Below are 8,906 nucleotides of genomic sequence, written 5' to 3' on the forward strand. Positions count from 1 at the left end.
GGTGAGCCTGTGCAAGAAATTTGGTTTAAAATGTTTCCAAAGTTAAAGCCTTCATCATGAACTTGAAGTATTGTGTCATGAGGACGCACATTTGAGAACTGAGAAGAATGAGGACTTATTTCCACTAGGGTGCTCTTGTATTTACATGATCCCACTTTTTCCATCAATCATCCTTCAAAATTCCAACCACTGTTCAACAGCTTTTTATTATATTATGTGATGGGTTTACCAATGGTCAAGCAAAGAGATGTTGCAAAAAAAGAACAAATGGAGTCTGAAATCTTCCCATTCCTCTTTCTAAAGGAGTAAGGTATTTTCCCTTCTGTTCATTTGCATGTAACTCACTTGACTATCAAGGAAGTTTTTTGGAAAGGAAAGTAAAGAATCTTTTGTCCTTTGTAGGCAAATCATGCACATTTATAAATTGTATGTTGGATCAGTTTTAGTCAATGGATAAATATTGACACGAACTGCATGAGATTTTTCTGTTCTTTAAATAATGTTATGGTTTTTTTTAACATCAACTGGATGGACACTATAACAACTTATCCAGTGATATAGGAGTGCATTAAAGTCATACTGATGCATCCTGATCAGAGATGATCTTCTCAAATCCTACAGTATAGTCTGGATCCTAAATTTCTGATTCAAAGGTCAGAGTGTTGGCGAACTTGACATTGAAGCTTCAAAGCAACAGTTCTGGAAGGATTTAATAACAGCTTAATTGGGAAATCAGCAGATCTTTAAGTGCAGTTGTTTTGATAGTTTTTTTTTATAAATTGCTCCTATAACCCATTCATTATAAGGGAGATATGTTGTCACTGCAGAATTACCAGCTGACCTGGTCTTGTAGTATTTATATGGCTGATCCAGTTCAGTTTAATGGTAATCCCAAAATGATATTGGTAGTAGATGTTTCACCAATGGTAATGTCATTGAATATCAAATGTTAGATTCTCTCTTCCTGGAGAAGGCCTTTGCTTGGTACTTCTTATTTTGGAGCAAATGCTGCTTGTTAACCATTAGAGAAACCTTGCCTGATCAAGCAAAAGCCTTGATGTATCCAGGATCCTCTGTTCAATCTGAGATGAGCTGTGATGAAAGCAACGACTTTAATAGAGAGCCATATTTTTAAATTGTCAAAGACATAAATATTGCTAACATTGTATGTACTGTTGATAGGAACATAAAATAACAATGTAGGAGCAAATTACTACAGATGCTGGAATCTCTACTAAAAACAAAAAGTACTGGAAATCACAGCGGGTCAGCCAGTATCCATGGAGAGACAGAAAGCTAATGTTTCAAGTCTAAATGACTCTTCATCAGTTCTGACATAAACTTCCTGACATATGGGAGAGGTACTGAGGATGGAAGAGTAGAATATGTGATGTCCCTACTCAAGGAAGTGTCTAAGGACACTTCTACTAACTACAGTCTAGTCAATTGAACATCAATAATGGATACATTTATGGAAACAATAATCAAGGAAAAACATCAGCAGATGCTTGGAGTGATTTGAGTTAATTAAGAAGAGCTTTATAAAAGGCTTGACTAATTGATTTTTTGATGAAGTAACAGAAAAGCCTGAAGAAGGAAAAGCTACCTAAAGGAGTTTTATGAAAATTTTGATAACATATCACAGAAAACAAAGCTATGACTCATGGAATAATGTCAACCTAGAGAAAGACATTTGCCTAAGGACAAAAGTTGGTTGTTTATTAGACTGAAGGATGGTAAACACTGGTTCCTCAAGGGTTAGATCTGGGATCACTTTTTTTTTGTAATATAGAAATTACTGAAAAACAGAACACAACGTAACATTTCAAAACTTTCTGATGATTCCAATTTTGCAAGTTTAGGAAACAGAATGAATAATGTCAATAGATTTCAAAGGGGTGTAAATAGGTGAGAAGAATGGACAGTTAGACAGGTGGCAGGTGGAATTTGTTGCACAGAAATGTGAACTGATGCACTTTGACAAAAGGGATAGAGAGAGACTAAATGGCAGAGTTTTTGAAATATGCTGGGACAGAAAAACATGGGCTTCACACGTGTGGAACTTTGAAGGTCGTAGGATATATAGACGGAGTAGTTAGCAAAGTACATGGGACATTAGGACCCAGACACATGAGCATTGAGTGCACAAGCAGGGAAGTCATGTTGAACATTTTTAAAGCTCTGGTTAGGTAACAGCTGAAATATTGCTTCCATTTCTGGTAAGCACACTTTACAAAAGCTATGAAGGTCCTTGAGGGGATGCAGGGCAAGATTTACCTGGTTGGTTCCAAGATGAGGAAGTTTAGCAACAATGTTAACTTGGATAAGTTTGGAATGTTTTCCTAGGAATAAAAGCGATTGAAGAGAGATTTGTTAGAGGTACACAAAATTATGACAGGTTTATGTAAGATAAGCAAAGAAAAACCATTGTGATTAGCTGCAGGTACAAGGATGAGGGATAAAAGATAAAAGATTTTGAGCAAGAGATGCAGGGGGACGTAAGGAATTTTTTTATACGGTGAGTGATGAGCATCTATTCTACAAGAATGGTGTAAGTAGAAATTAAGGAATGATTTCAAAAGGAAATTAGGAGTACTCTTGGACCGAATTAACTTACAAGGCTGATCTACAGAGAGCTTGCACTGAGCTGATGAGTCAAATGGCCTTCTTCTGTCCCACGATGACTCTATGAACTTCTGATTCAATGGGCCAGATTTTTATCATTAAATAGAAACATTGAGTTCGGGATTTCTCAATAGGGGAGACCATTTCCTTTAAAATTGTCTGTGCCTGCACTATTTTCATTTTGGGGTAGTGAGGCCAGATGTCCTGAAGCATTATCTCCTGAAGCAAATTGAACATGGGCAAAAAGGCAAACAATCGGTGAGGAGAACTTGTTTGAGCACCCCCATGGAATTTCTGGTGCTTTAGCCCAGTTACTTAAAAGGTTGTTAGGCCCCCTAGCCCTCACCACTCAGCCCCATTCAACTCTCTTCCTCTATAATGCCATGACACCATCAAAGAACAAAGAACAAAGAAAATTACAGCACAGGAACAGGCCCTTTGGCCCTCCAAGCCTGCGCCGATCCAGATCCTCTATCTAAACCTGTCGTCTATTTCCCAAGGATCTGTATCCCTCTGCTCCCTGCCCATTCATGTATCTATCTAGATACATCTTAAATGATACTATCGTGCCCGCCTCTACCACCTCCACTGGCAACACATTCCAGGCACCCACCACCCTCTGTGTAAAGAACTTTCCATGCATATTTCCCTTAAACTTTGCCCCTCTCACCTTGAAATCGTGACGCCTAGTAATTGAGTCCCCCACTCTGGGGAAAAAGCTTCTTGCTATCCACCCTGTCTATACCTCTCATGATTTTGTAGACCTCAATCAGGTCCCCCCTCAACCTCTGTCCTTCTAATGTAAATAATCCTAATCTACTCAACCTTTCTTCATAGCTAGCGCCCTGCATACCAGGCAACATCCTGGTGAACCTCCTCTGCACCCTCTCCAAAGCATCCACATCCTTTTGGTAATGTGGCGACCAGAACTGTACGCAGTATCCCAAATGTGGTTGAACCAAAGTCCTATACAACTGTAACATGACCTGCCAACTCTTGTACTCAATACCCCGTCCGATGAATGAAAGCATGCCATATGCCTTCTTGACCACTCTATCGACCTGCGTTGCCACCTTCAGGGTACAATGGACCTGAACACCCAGATCTCTCTGTGTATCAATTTTCCCCAGGGCTTTTCCATTTACCGTATAGTTCGCTCTTGAATTGGATCTTCCAAAATGCATCACCTCGCATTTGCCTGGATTGAACTCCATCTGCCATTCCTCCGCCCAACTCTCCAATCTATCTATATTCTGCTGCATTCTCCGACAGTCTCCTTCACTATCTGCTACTCCACCATAGTGTTACCTGCAAACTTGCTAATCAGACCATCTATACCTTCCTCCAGATCATTTATGTGTATCACAAACAACAGTGGTCCCAAAACGGATCCCTGTGGAACACCACTGGTCACAGTTCTCCATTTTGAGAAACTCCCTTCCACTACAACTCTCTGTCTCCTGTTGCCCAGCCAGTTCTCTATCCATCTAGCAAGTACACTCTGGACCCCATGCAACTTCACTTTCTCCATCAGCCTACCATGGGAAACCTTATCAAACACCTTACTGAAGTCCATGTATATGACATCCACAGCCCTTACCTCATCTATCGACTTTGTCACTTCCTCAAAAATCATATCCCTTAACTTCCCATATTTCCAATGCCCCTTCATACTCCTTAATCAATATCCAAAATTGGCAGAACTCAGGAGCCATAGGACCATAAGCCCGTAAGATATAGGAGCATAATTAGGCCATCTGCTCTGCCATTCAATTCTGGCTGATTTGTTTCTCAACTCAATTTTCCTGCCTTCTCCCAGTAACCTTTGATCCCCTTAATATTCAAGAACCTATCTATCTCCATCTTAAATATAGTCAATAACTTGGCCTCCAGAGATTGCTGTAGCAATACGTTCCACAGATTAATCTCTCCCTGGCTAAAGAAATTCCTCCTCATATCAGTTCTAAAGGGTCATCCCTTCACTCTGAGGATGTGTCGTCAGGTCCTAGTCTCTCCTACTAATGTAAAAATCTTCTCCATGTCCACTTTATCTGGCCTCTCAGAATTCTGTAAGTTTTAAAGAGATCCCCCTCATTCTTCTAAACTTCAACAAGTACAGGCTCAGAGTCTTCAATTGCTCCTCATAGGACAAGTTCTTCATTCATGGGATCATTCTTGTAAACCTCATCTGGAATCCCTACAATGCCAGCGCATCCTTCCTTATATACAGGGCCCAAAACTGCTCACAATATTCCAAATGTGGTCTGACTAGACCATTACACAGCCTCAGCAGTACATCCCTTCTCTTGCATTCTAGCCCTCTCAAAATGAAAGCTAACATTGCATTTGCCTTCTTAATTGCCAACATCAGGAGAATCCTGAACTATGACTCCTAAGCCCCTTTGTTCTTCAGATTCCTGAAGCCTTTCCCCATTTAGTAAATAGTCTACACCTCTATGCTTCCAACCAAACTACATATCCTCACACTTTCCCACGTAGTATCTAATCTGCCACTTCTAGTCTGCCCAAGTCCTTCTGCAGCCTTCCTGCCTCCTCACCTGCCCCTCCACCTATCTTGTGTCATCTAAAAACTTAGCAACAATGCTCTCAGTTCATTTGTCCAGATTGTTAATATATAATGTGAATAGTTATGGTTCCAATACTGACACCTGCGGAACTCTGCTAGTCACCTGCTGCCATCCTGAAAAAGACCCCTCTTCCACACTGTCTGCTTTCTATCAGCCAGCCAGTCCTCTATCCGTGCCAGTATCTTGCCCATATCTTAGCTTATTTAGCAGCCCTCTGTGCAGTACCATGTCAAAGACCTTCTGGAAATCCGAATAGATCATGCCCTGTGGTTCTCTTTTGTCTAACTTGCTCATTAACTCCTCAAAGAATTCTAATAGATTCAATAGGCATGATCTCTCCTTGATGAAGCCATGCTGACTCAGCCTTATTTGACCACGTACTTCCAAGTACTCCATAATCTTATCCTTCATAATGGACTCCAAAATCTTACCAATGACTGAAGTCAGGCTAACCAGCCTACAGCTTCCTGTCTTCTCCCTCCCTTCTTAAACAAGGGAGTTACATTAGCCATTTTCCACTCCTCTAGGACTATCATTAACTCAAGTGATTCCTGAAAGTTCACCATTGATGCATTCACGCTCCTCGGCTATGTCCTGGAACCCTGGTGTGTAGTCCGTTCAGCCCAAGTGATTTATCCTGATCAGGAACACATCTGAACTGACCACAAGACTCCTATGACCACTGGGCATCAGAGAAGCACACAAACCCACATCAACCCTACACCAACTGCTCACCCGGACCAAAGACCTGCTACCCATTATGGACAGGACCAATGTCATATACAAGATTCCCTGCAAAGACTGCGACAAACACTACATTGGACAAACAGGAAGGAAATTAACCACAAGGGTACACGAACATCAACTGGCAACAAAAAGATGCAACCAATACTTACTCATCTCCATCCACATGGATAAGGAGAACCACCAATTTGATTGGGGCAACACCAGGATCTTGAGACAGGTAAAGCAGAGACAAGCACGGGAATTCCTAGAAGCCTAGTACTCCACTAAGAAACCCATTAATAAGCACATAGAGCTAGAACCCATATACACTCCACTGCGAAGGAAAACCAGAAGTGAGGTAATCCAGCTCAACGGACACCAGAGTTTAAATAACAGGTGAGAAAACACAGCAGCGCTTCATCAGAGGTCTAACTGATGATGTTACCCAGCAGGGTATGAAACGTCTATGGAACAACGAACCAGCTTGGCGAGCCAACGAACCACAATATCCACAACCCGAGCTACAAATCTGCTCTAAAACCTTAGATTCATAATGGCCTCAGATATAATAACAATACTTGGAAAATATCAATAATGAAATCCATTGAAAATATAGGAACATATGGCAATATTGTTTTCTGTATTCACCAGATTTTCTTCCATGTAATGCTCTCCAGCAGCAGTTTGCTTTTCTACTCCAACTGAGAGCTGCATTGTTTGTTTTTGTTTTTTGTATTTAAATCACTTCAGATGATGACGCAAAAAAGTTCTAATCTGTCTTAATCACTATTTATGCCTCCTTCATGAAATGATAATCTTCATATTGTAGGTCAAGATCATTGGAATACTGCAAAAGTCAGATCTGTTTGAACTCAGTACCTTTGCTAAATTTAGGAATTGTGCTGGTGCAATTTGCATATGGTCCTGTTCCCTCTACTGGCAAAAATGGGATTGAGGGAAATGATGATGTGACTTTCACATCATGACGATGATCTTGCCTGCCATTTTTAAAGGCTTCTTGATTTGCCCTGAGTCAACAAAGCTCTGTCCCCATAACTCTATCAGAAAGAGAAGCTCAGAAAAAATGAGTACGCAGGTAAATTTCTACACAGGTTAGTGTGATGGTTTGCATTATGGATATAAAAAAGGATGGAATCTGTGCATTGCTTAAATGGTGAAAAGCAAGTAGAGTTCAATGAAATCTGAGAGTTCACATACACAAAGCTCTTTATAATAAGATGCAAATGAAATGCTGTCTTTTCAACTAAAGGCTAGAGAATAAAGGGAAGGAAGGTTTTGCTACAGACGTACCATGCCCTAGTAGCACAAAATGTGGCAATCCATGTATAGTTCTCGGCACCACATCCTCGGGAGGATATATGAAAGGAATACAGTGAACATTTACCAAAATGCTATCTGTTCTCCGAGGGTTAGATTATGAGGCATAAACTAGGTTTGTATTCCCTGGAATATATAGGATTAATGGGGGATTTTATTGAGATTTTTAGGATCTTGGAAAGATTTGATAGAGTTGAGAAAGAGAAACACTTTTCACTGTCGTGGAAATTTAGAGAAAGGTTAAGAACCACTTCGTCATGCAGAAAACTGGAATTCTCTCACACAAAACTGCTAACTGTTAATGCAATTAATTAAGTAAATCTGATGTTAATAGATCTTTCCCTGCCAAGATCATGAAGGAGTTATAGATCTAATGTAAATGGATGAAATTAGAATATAGATCAGCCTGTACCTTACTGAAAGGTGAAGTAGGCTTATGGGCATAAATAGTCTTTTCCTATTCAAATTCCAGTTTTGCCTTCTTCTTGATACCCAAGAACTAACAAAACTGGCCATTTAGTGATCCTAGGGAGTGGTCCCTCATTCAAAGGTACACAGTGGCTGATTGAGGGAACCAGCAACGGGAAGGGGTAACCCACTGTGAACAATCCCCTTGACTTTGCTGCTAAACCATCTCTATAGGAACCTGCATCCAGGCTTCATGCACCATGGCCTGGGGTCAATTGTCAAACCAGGGCTTCTCATGAATGTATTGCATGCACCAGCCATCATTCCCACTGGCACTACCTCCAATATTCATCTACCAGTTTCTGATTAGTCAGCAGCTCTTAACAGTATCTATAAATGCCAATGGAAATGCAGCCTCAGAATTTTGGTAAAGTTACATGAGATCACCTGTTACACTTCTTTTGATTGTTGAACACGCAGATCCTGAAAAGACAAATTCTAGCAGTTTGTATCATGCCTTAAGGAAAAGAGGAAAATGCCCAAGGAAAAGAATTTTTCTCCATCTTAGAGGTATAGTGGACAGTGAAGAAGCGTGCCTCAGAGTACAATGGGATCTTGATCAGACGGGCCAATGGGCTGCGGAGTGACAGGTGGAGTTTAATTTAAATAAATGTGAGGTGCTGCATTTTGGAAAGGCAAATCAAAGCAGGACTTATACACTTAATGATAAGTTACTGGGGAGTGTTGCTGAACAAAGAGACCTAGGAGTGCAGGTTCATAAATCCTTGAAAGTGAAGTTGCAGGTAGACAGGATGGAGAGGAAGGCATTTGGTATGCTTGCCTTTATTGGTCAGTGCATTGAGTATAGGAGTTGGGAGGTCATGTTGCAGCTGTACAGGACATTGGTTAGGCCACTTTTGGAATACTGTATGCAATTCTGGTCTCCCTGCTATAGCAAGGATGTTGTGGAATTTGAAAGGGTTCAGAAAAGATTTACAAGGATGTTCCAGGGTTGGAAGGTTTGAGCTATTGGGAAAGGCTGAAAAGGCTGGGACTATTTTCTCTGGAGACTCAGAAGCTGAGGGGTGACCTTATAGAGGTTTATAAGATCATGAGGGCATGGATAGGGTGAATGGCCAAGGCCTTTTCCCTGGGGTGGAGGAGTCCAAAACTAGAGAGCACAGGTTTAATGTGAGAGAGGAAAGATTTAAAATGGATCTA

The sequence above is a fragment of the Rhincodon typus genome, chromosome 17 (genome assembly GCF_021869965.1).
Source record: "Rhincodon typus isolate 14 chromosome 17, sRhiTyp1.1, whole genome shotgun sequence".
Lineage (NCBI taxonomy): Eukaryota > Metazoa > Chordata > Chondrichthyes > Orectolobiformes > Rhincodontidae > Rhincodon > Rhincodon typus.